This window comes from Neofelis nebulosa, chromosome 10 (genome assembly GCF_028018385.1).
Source record: "Neofelis nebulosa isolate mNeoNeb1 chromosome 10, mNeoNeb1.pri, whole genome shotgun sequence".
Lineage (NCBI taxonomy): Eukaryota > Metazoa > Chordata > Mammalia > Carnivora > Felidae > Neofelis > Neofelis nebulosa.
The window spans coordinates 27,132,324-27,142,398 of record NC_080791.1 but is presented as its reverse complement, the minus strand read 5'-3'; the positions used below and the strand labels follow the sequence as shown (position 1 = coordinate 27,142,398).

At 39.8% G+C, this 10,075-nt stretch overlaps 1 long non-coding RNA gene across 1 annotated transcript; it reads left to right on the top strand.

Annotated features, from left to right (window-relative positions):
- Window positions 1–4,594: 4,594 nt before the first annotated feature.
- LOC131488543 (uncharacterized) lies at window positions 4,595–8,239 on the top strand. The gene is made up of 3 exons (XR_009250244.1): window positions 4,595–4,784; window positions 6,728–6,825; window positions 7,924–8,239. It is a non-coding gene; the product is annotated as an uncharacterized LOC131488543 (long non-coding RNA).
- The last annotated feature ends 1,836 nt before the right edge of the window (window positions 8,240–10,075 follow it).

Here is a 10,075-nt window from a genome sequence, read left to right as displayed (position 1 = left end):
GAACCCTGATTTTGTGGTCTTGGGTAAGTTACTTAACATTTCTATCAGTACCACTCTTGTGAAATAGGGATATTTTTGTCATGTTGGTCAAATACCATGATGTATAAAAATATCTAGCAGAGTGTACATTCTTGCACTAGAAGTTGTAATAGCATTAATAGTAAGAAACTCTCTTAGCATCTACACAGCAGCCTTACCCAGAAACAGGCCTTGTCCTCAATTGTATCACTGAAACCTCCAGAAGCTGCCCAAATCACTGAACTATGAGCATACACTGAGGAAATGCCACCACCTGTACCACTATACACCCTCCACCTCCTTGCATTGTTTGCTAGCTGAGGCAATAGTGAACTAAAGAGGAAGTTGCCTTTGCCAAGACTGCCTGGTTGGTCTCTGCACTCCTCTAGCCTGGCCCAGGCTTTGTGGTCTGGCCTGGTTCTCACAGTTATTTTCAACAAATTTTCACAGTATTAGTAGGGCATTTTTTGTCATTATCTACTTTTGACAAACTAGTAATCTCAGGCTCTGAAAAAATAAATGCCTTGGCCAAGGTCGCCCTGTTAATAAGTGACAAAGCTAAAATGACTCTATTTCAGGAGGTCAATAGCACATGAATAACAAGAGAAAAGGTAGAAGGTTAAGGGGCTATTGCATTAATCCAGGCAAAGGGTAGATAGGGCCATTGCTAGAATGGAATGGAGAAGAAAGGAAATAATGAAAAAGTTAAAGTTGACATTTTTGACACAGTGGAAAAGCCTGACAATCTTACAGCATCTGTTAATTCCCAGCCTTTCTCCAAGTATCTTCTCCCTCGTCCCCAAAAGAAAAGCACATCCTGGCTAACAAATGTGTGCACAGAGACATCCATCTTTGATTGAGTCTTCCACTGCCAAGTAAAACATTAGTTACATTGATTTTCACGAAATCCCTGCCTTCAAAGAGTTAAAAATTGGAAGGGGAGGTGAGAGAGACCACAAAAAAGGACATAAAGCCAAAGGTTTTCTCACACACTATCTGGTTACCTGGATTCCAAGGTTAGTTCTGCCATTAAATAGTTATGTGACCCTGGATAAATCACAGAACTTCATTGGATCACCTTGTCTTCACTCATCACTCATTCATTCATATATCCAATAAATATTTCTTGGTTGCTCACCAGGTGCCAATAGTAGGCACTAGGAATACAGATGTACCTGAACCCAAGGAAGTTAGAGGCAAATATCCAGACAATTCCAATTCTATAACAGATTCCTCTTCCTCACCCCCACGACAAGTCAGTCACCAACTGCAATCTATTTTACCTCCAGAGAATATCCTGAAAATATTCCTGTCTCAGCCCCTCTTTACTAACATCCTGGTTGAAGCCACAGCTCATGAACTCAGGTTTGACTGACTCCATCACCCAAGCAGAAACCTTGTGAGTCAGCAGAGGGCTCAGCTGTGGTTAGCCACCCCTCCTCAGAGCCCTGCCGCCTGGAGGAATGAGACCAAGTCTCCTGGGCAACCGCACCTTGTTTGCAAAGGCAAGGAGGTCCAGAGCCTTAAGAAGGACATCTTTCAATGCTTGAACATGATATTTGCATTCCAAAGAAACCGCAGATTATTAAAAATCACATTATGCACATAATTGTTTCAAAGGAGAAGCCAGAGATTTAAGTATCACAATAACAAAGTTATGTTTCCTGTAGGAATTTTAATAATAAAAGTGTTTTTAATAGCTTTAAGTGTTTAGCCATAAAACCAGTACATCATTAAGTAAATCCAAGTCTTTGATGATTCTGGCTTTTCTTGCTCAAGAGGAATAGCTGTTCTTTTTTCTATCATATCATAGCCTTTTATCATTTTTTTGTTCAGAAAACAAAACACAAACCTCTCAAACAAAGCATATCAGCTCCCCCCATACAAACCCAGTTCCCCAGCAGAAAAGAAAAACTTGCCTCAGTTTCCTGGTCTGTAAAGTGAGGACCATTAATAGGACCCTCTTCAAAGAGTTATAAACAGTGTTGCATCAGTTAATATTTGTAATGTGCTCAGAACAGTGTCCAGCACAGTGTATACTCTATACGTGGTGTTAAATTAAATTAATTACTAGATAGATAAATCATACTCTATCTAATTTTTGTTATGAAAATACTTGATGGAGAGAACTATGTCAAAAGCAAAAAAAGTAAATAAAATGAAAAGGAAAGGGTAGGAAATGAATCTATCACAGCACAGCACATAAGCTGTATAAAAAGGTCAGAATGAGATTCCCTCTAGAGATAAAGTATATTAGACCAAATATGCATATTCCTGAATAAGTGTGTTGTGTGTATATGTACATATATCTACATACATCTACATGCATCCATATAGAGCTAACTGTCCTACTTAAAAACCAGAGTCTGAATCAGAGGCAAAAATGAGAAATTCATTAATTGTGCCCTACTTCTCTCTATAATAACACACAAGAGGTTACAAACCTCAAATTGGGTCCAGTCCCAGAATTTGGTCAGTAAATTGAAAACAATAAGAACATAAAATGACTGAGATTCTCCATCTGCAGAAATAAACCACTCAGGAGTTGGTTGTAAATGTGCTGTTGATGGGAGTAGGGCTTCTCCCCATTTTCCGTCAAGGAGAACAGGATGCCTCACAAATTTAATTAAGGATACCAGTCTCCCCCAAGTCCAATCAGAGTGACCCAAGGTTGCCTCCCCAGGAAAACACATTAGAATGTGGTTTATGGTAACCTATTCAGTTGAATTACAATGAATCTGAGGTAATGTTGTGTTGTCATAATAGAGGGTGGGAGTCCAAAGGAGTCAAGAAACTGAAAGCCAAGTGGTGAAATTCTGAGTGTCTTCACCACTGCCCAGGGCTGTTTCTAGATCATCAGTCCTATATTATTGAAGCAACCCTCAAAGACAACCAGTTACCTGTGGACCAATTAAGATCTCCAAAGAAAATGGAAACTAACCCTCAGTGTCCTCAGTGGTTGGCCTATAAAGGTAAGTGCCCTCTCTTGGCTCCCTAACCAGAACCTCACCTGCTGTAAATTTAAAAAATTAATTGGCAAAAGAGCCAATTCTGCAGACAGGCTTCCTGGGTTTGAATCCTAGGTCTACCCTTTAATGGTTGGAAGACATTTAGCATTTCTTTCTGACAACAGTACCTACCTCATGAGCTGTTAGGAGAGATCAAAATAGAATAATCCAGAAAACATGCTTTCTATTTTGTGCCCAATAAATGCTAGCAATTTTTATTATTGGTTATTGTATTGTTGGTCTTATTAAATCCTGACTGATCATCATTATGGTTGAACACCTCTAGGTAAACCAATGAAATCAAATATTTTTCTTTTTTCTTTATTTTTTTAAATTTAAATTCCACTTAGGTAGTATTAGTTTCAGGTGTACAATATAGTGATCCAACATTTCCATACATCACCCAGTGCCCAACATGACAAGTGCACTCCTTAATCTCCATCCATCCTCCCACCTACCTCCCCTCTGATGACCATCAGTTTGTTCTCTATAGTTAAGAGTCTGTATCTTGGTTTGCCTCTCTCTTTTTTTCCTCCTTTATTCATTTGTCTTGTTTCTTAAATTCCACAGATGAGTGAAATCATATGGTATTTGTCTTTCTCTGACTTAGTTCACTTAGAATAATTCTAAGAATTTCATTCTTTTTTATCGCTGAGTAATATTCTATTGATCTTCCTTACCCATTCATCAGGCAATGGACACTTGGGCTGCTTCCATAATTTGTCTATTGTAGATAATGTTGCTATAAACATTAGGATGCATGTAACCCTTTGAATTAGTATTTTTTTTCCTTTGAGTAAATACCTAGTAGTGCAATTGCTGGATTGTAGGGTAGTTGTATTTTTAACTTTTTGGGGAAGCTCCATACTGTTTTCCAGAGTGGCTGCACCAGTTTGCATTCCCACCTACAGTGTAAGGAGGTTCCCCTTTCTCCACATCTTCACCAACACCTGTTGTTTCTTATGTTGTTGATTTTAGCCATTCTGACAGGTATGAGATGATATATCATTGTAGTTTTTATTTGTATTTCCCTGATGATGAGTGATGTTGAGTGTCTTTTCATGTGTCTATTAGCCATCTGTATGTCTTCTTTGGAAATATATCTATTTATGTCTTCTGTCCATTTTTTTAAATTGGATTATTCATCTTGGGGGTATCGAGTTTCATAAGTTCCTTATATATTTTGGATACCAACTCTTTACCAGATATATCATTTGCAAATATCTTCTCCCATTCTGTAGGTTGCCTATTAGTTTGTTGGTTATTTCCCTCACTATGCAGAAGCTTTTTATGAAATCACATTTTCAATCTGAAAACTTACTCAAGCTCCTGAATCCTGAGTGCCCTTAAGAAGATACCTCTTTATAACTGTTAGCAACAATGCTAACATTGCTAACATTAATGTCTTATATACACAGGAATAAGTGATACTTTTTAAAATAAATAAATTACTGTATAAAATATTTAATGTTATAGAACTATCCTCAATTGCCTCCCAGAGACCTAGACCCAGTCAATGTTTTCCCAAATTAGAAATGGTTGGGACCTGAGAGGTAAACCCTCTAACTCTCTTATTTTACAGTTGAGAAAATGGAGACGAGAGAAAATAGGCTTTCTTCTCTTTTCTGGTTCATGCCAAATGCTCATTGCCCTGTGCCCTCCAAGTTCACAAATCATTGACAACACAGCAGAACTGTGAAGAAAACTGCTGAGCCATGGACATGAATTCAGAACACTCAAGCTTGAACCCACTTCTATGTGAGTGACTATGGGCAGGCCATTAACCTCTCTCTCAGGGCCCATTTCCATTCCTGCAGGTAGGAGACAGGGTAATGCTGGCTGTTTCTGCTGCTCAAGGTTATTGGGAAGATGGGATGAAATGAAATGTGAAGGTGCTTTGTGAAGCCTGGGTGCCATGTAAGCAGAGTGGGTGGTTTGGATGTGGACTTCAGAGCAACATTTTACTAATTCTACTAATTCCTGAGAGGTACTAGAAGTGAACAGTGTTACATTAGTAGTACAAAGGGGGAGAGTGATATGAGGGGACAGATACCACAAGGCCAGAGGTCTAAGAAAACTTTCTGAAGGAAAAACAGTGCATTTACACATTTGTCTACTCTCCTTACCTTCTGTGCCCCCAACCATTCTTAACACATTCAAGAAAGAGGAACTGAGAACGAGGGCTCAAGCTTTGCTTAGAAAAACAGGTGATAAATCATAAGGCAATCGACTCGTAGCAAGGAATGGGAAACACATGGCAGGTCATTCTAATTATTCAATATGTTGCACGGCGTTGGGGTGTTGTTTCCAATGTTTTACGTTTGACTTGTCCCAAGCCACTCTCTCACCATAGCAACTCAAGTTTACCGGAAAGTGGAAAAGTCTGCAGTTGAGAGAGTTAAAGGAGTTTGATACAGTTCAGCTAACCACAATTAATTTTTAAAAAGAAGAAGCAGCCGCCAAATATTTCCCTCTCTGCAAACATCCTTTGGGAGATATTCTCTCCTTTCTCCTTCTTATATGCCTCATTCTCTCTCTCCTCTGCTTCCCCTCCCTCTCTCCCCACCTCTCTGAGAATGCCTTTTCTGTGTTTCTGTTTCTCACCAACTGAAAAGTGAGAGAAAGAGCAAGAAAATTAAGTCCACATATGTTCTCCACAAATATCTGGTTCTATAAACACCATGAGGACTTATTGGCTGTGTTCTTCGTTATACCCCAATGGCAGCTCTATAAAGTTTTTTGAATGAAGGGTTACTGAGGCTCCTCCCTCCTTTTGCTATAGACTGTGGATTTAAATATGATATCCCTATTTCAGAAAGGCAGTGGGAGATAGTACAGCAGATCATAAAACTACTGGCAATCAATGATACCCTTTCTAAATAAAGGCATTACTGTGTAAAATATCAAACTATCTGCAACTGCCTCTCAGGGACCCAGCTTCAGTCAATATTTTCCTATAGTGAAACCATTTAGCACAGAATATTAGAAATGGCTGGGACTTAAGACATCAACTTTCTTTCTGACTCTCTGACATCACAATTAAGAAAACTGAGAAGAGAGAACATTGGCTTTCTTCTCTTTTCTGATTCTTTTCTGAGACTCTGAAGGCCCGGAGTCTGATTCAACCTTGCTCCTTCTGTTCTGCATTGGCCTTGAGTTAATCATATCTCCTCTCTGTGCTTTATTTTCTTCCCCTAAAAACAAGGACTTCAAGCAAGAAATTTTTTAAAGTCTCTCCATAGTTCTAACCTTCTAACCTGCAGAGAAATAACCATCCCTTTGTGGATGAATAGGCTAGGCCCACAATATTTGTCTTTTCTGACTACAGATATGGGCCACACTAGAAGAGAAGGCAAAAAGTATCCTGTCTGTCCATCTGTACCTCTTACTCATGTTCATACTAACTAGGCCAGGAAGGTGAAACTGAAAACAGAGCCAACTCTGAATAATTTGAGGACCAGATCACAGCCTGATTGCCCCCATCTGGGCTGGCTGCCCCAACTCAATTCCTGTCACATTTAAATGACATTCTGCTCAGTTAGCTCTTACAGGCAAAATTGTGATCTCTCAGAGACAAGAGATTCAAGAGGTCCCCCAATCCTTTTTCCACCTCCATGAAGGGTGTTGCCTAAACTACCCCTGAGAAATGATTAGATTCTGTGCTTAACCATCATCAAAGAACATTTCATAAATTTCTCCAGGCATTCCACCATCTTTGGGCCAGGCACGACTTCATACCATCTTCAGAAATTGAAGTTTAACAGGAATTCTCCATGAAACACATCAGGAAGCTGCTCAGGTGAGAAAGCCTGGGCTATACCCACAGTGCTCTGAAAGCTCCCTGGTTTGCAGACATCTTAGGCTTTGGGCTCTGCTCTTGGGGCACGGCAGCTTCTCAGATGGAGCAGTGGGACGTGAACTTGACAATTTGGTTGATTTCAAGCCCCTTCTTTGGCATCTCTTCCACTGCCATGAGTAGCTGAGCTATTTGAGAAGTCAATGTAGCCAGGTCACAGGTGCCCACAATGGGCATCAACCTAGATTCATGCCCTCTTGGGGTACTGATTGGGTGGAGAGGACTTTTCCTATATCTGAACTAAGTCCATGAACTCCAAATTTTGGAGTGATTGCTTTAGACTAGCCAAGTTAATGTTTAAAGAGCTCATAAATAAATAAATAGGTACTCTCCAGAGGAAAACTGCCAAAAGCCACTCAGACCTTCCTGCTTTCTAAAAGCCCTTTCAAAGTGGGCATCAGCTGGCAGGTCATTAAGGAAAGTGAAATGTGCTCATTCTGCAAAGCTCCCCTTTCCCTCAATGCTCCTTTGTACCTACAGGCTTCAACATACTCCATTTGACATTCTCAATTCCTTTGATAAGAAGTTCTTAGAGGTTTATGGAAACTCAGATCTCCCTATTTTGGAAGCAGGTCTATTGAAATCCTAGTAATTATTTGAACAACCTTGAACAAGTGGCTTCATTTCTCTGTGTCTCAGTTTTCTTGTTTGAAAGTGATTTCTTACCTGTAGGACCTCCTTAATAATGCATGACTCTGCCAGAGGCAGTGGAGTCACATGGAAAGAAAGTAGCGTTGGAATCACGCAGGACTGGGTTGGGATTCTGACCCCCCACTCAGTGCTCACTTTGGGTCAGTTGCTTCACTTCTCTATGGCTCCCTTCCCACATTTATATGGGAATAAATGAAATAGTGTGTGCAACTCATCTATATAAACTGAAGGTAGAAAAGATATCTTGCTTTATGGGTTTTTTGGCAAGTTGTTCAAGCCTAGTATCTCTCTCACACACAGTTATTTTGTCCACGAGTTTTCCAGAAACTCCCAAGTTTCACTCAATCCAAAGTGCTCTGTCCTCAACCAAATGACCCATCTCTTTCCCAGGGTATTGCTCTGAAAAGGCTGTGCTTGTCCGTAGAGCTAGGATGGATTTCTCAATAGCATTACCTAGGGAACACCACACAGACACCAATGCTATAGATCTTCAGTCACACTCCATCCTCAGCTGTTCCTCTCCTATTGGTGATCCTTAGGCAGGAGTATGAGGTACAAGGGGCACATACCATATAAAAAACAGTCCTTGCCCACAAACCTGAGCCTTTGTCTTGAGTTTGGTTGACTGGTCTTGAGTTTGGGCCCTTCCTTTTCAAGAAATCCCTGGGATTAGATCTTTTCCCAAAGTGATCCACTTTCTTCATATCCTTGCCCTGTCTCCCTGTATTCCCTCTCCCTACTGGGCAAATTCATATATCAAGAGGTAAGACAGCATTTATAAAGCCATTTTTCAAAAACTGCAGTCAACTATATGCTAACTAATTTGGATATAAATTTTTAAAAATAAAAAATTAAATTAAAAAAATCAAAAAAAAATTTTAAATAAATAAAAATAAGAAGTAATTATAAAGGAAAAAACTGTAGTCACATCCTTATCTCATTATAATACATGCTTACGTAAGTGCCTTATATTTGTATAACTGGGAGTGTGTTCCCTGAGCTTCCAAGTTCTGCTCTGCTCCTCCCCTAGCTAAACAAAGGAGGAGTTGAAATAGTTTTAAGTACCCCCTTAATGGGCCACCCAATGTGGTCCCTTCCTTATCTATAACCTTAATATGTTTGTGCAAATATAACACACCTGATAGCACCTGACACCAAGTAGGAGTTGAAAAAATGATAGTGCATCAATTCCAATAAGAAGCACACTGAAAGCAAATGTTCCCTTGCCTGTAGGGAGAGTGACTCATTGTAGAAGTCTTGCAGATCTCATTACTTCTTCACCAGCTGTAACATCCTTTTTATTTATTCCCTACTAAACCAGAGGTAGGAAAACATTTTCTGTAAAGGGCAAGAAAATATTTTAGGCTTTACACGCCACTTACAACTTTGTCCTATCTTCTTTTTGCTTTTTTTAAATAATGCTTTAAAAATGTAAAAAACATTCTTAGCTCTGGGCTGTTAAACAGGGTTGCTGCAAGTTGGGTTTGACCCAGGTGCTATAGTTTGCCTACTGCTTGTCTAAACCAATGACTACATAAATCTAAACATTAATCAGCCTCACCTGGGAATTGGGGTGTGGGACTCTGTTTGCGTCCTAACCCAAACCCACTCCGTCAGAATCTTTGAGGTAAATTCTTAAGCTCTCTGGTGATTATGATGGAACCAGTCTGGAAGACCTTCTCTGACACACATTTGTTCCTCTCTATCCTCTGTTCCTTCTCCATTCTCCATGGATGTTTCTTTTACCTGCTTTAATGTTATTGTTGAGCAACATCCATCACGCTCTATCCTCCATCTCTCCTATTCCTATCTGCTCATAAATTAATCATGTGCACCTTACTGTTTTAACAATCCTTTCTAATAATACTTCACAATGTTATTTATAGCCCTTTCTCTAAGAAACTTGCTGGCAGGACAGTGTTCTTCCAAAGTGCTGCCTTCACCCCAACTTGGCTGATGCCATAATTCCTCCCCAACCCAATCTTTTCAGCTAAGCATGGACCAGCTTCTGCCCCAGCCATGGCCACCTTTGGGCTGAATGGTAAAGCAGTTATCAGATCTCTAAACCAGACTTAAACTTTGCTTTAGGAGGATGAATATCTAGTTCTTCAGAAGTTTTCCATGATTACACTTCTCGGTTTCTGGTTCCTTGGGTTCATGGTGCGTAACAGGCAACTTAACTACAAGAGCCAAAGTTCAACCTGTGGAATCTTAGAAAAGGGTTTGTGCACAGCATGTGGCAAAAGAAAAGCCAAAAATAAAGGCAACCAGGAATGAAAGCCAAATTTGGGGGCTGTGGGGAGGTTATGAAGTCAGCACAGGATTTTGAAACAATTGGCAATCAGTACTAGATACAAACTGGATCAAAATGATTCTGAGATCACCTGGGCACAACCCAAATCTTAGTATAGGTGCAAGTGGATTGGGGATTTTTGTGGAACTACTGCTGTCAGTATTAGAATTTTTCACTGGAACATAATATACCAGTCAACTCAATAGTCTTTATTCCCAGAACTTTGTCAACAGAAAGAAGCCTTCATCA